Raw genomic sequence first — 495 nt, 5'->3', positions numbered from 1 at the left:
ATGCATCGGGACCCGTGTGATGTTTCGGTGGCATAGCTATACCCCGAAGGCCACCCCGAATCCCAGTTGACAAGTAGATCTAGCCCTTTGACTTTCGTCGGACGGGCTTTGACCGGTGGACTCTTCCACCTGGTTGCGATAGGTCAGCCCATAGGAACATCCCCGAACACGGTCTGGACCCAACCCAACACTAGATTCCCTCCGGTTCCACCGCACCCGCACCATCCCCCCTCTAACTGACGGCTGCTCTACCTTCCGCGGAGGGGGGCCACACCATGGAGCCCCAAGAGGGGTGTCTACGCATGCCAGAACACTTTCACACATGCATCGCGACCCATGCGATGTTTCGGTGGCATAGCTACACCCTGAAGGCCACCCCGAATCCAAGTTGACCGGTAGATCTAGCCCTTTGACTTTCGCCGGACGGGCTTTGACCGGTGGACTCTTCCACCTGGTTGTGATAGGTCAGCCCATAGCAACATCCCCGAACACGGT

The sequence above is a fragment of the Triticum aestivum genome, chromosome 2A, assembly GCF_018294505.1.
Source record: "Triticum aestivum cultivar Chinese Spring chromosome 2A, IWGSC CS RefSeq v2.1, whole genome shotgun sequence".
NCBI lineage: Eukaryota > Viridiplantae > Streptophyta > Magnoliopsida > Poales > Poaceae > Triticum > Triticum aestivum.
Note: the sequence above shows the minus strand (reverse complement) of the source record.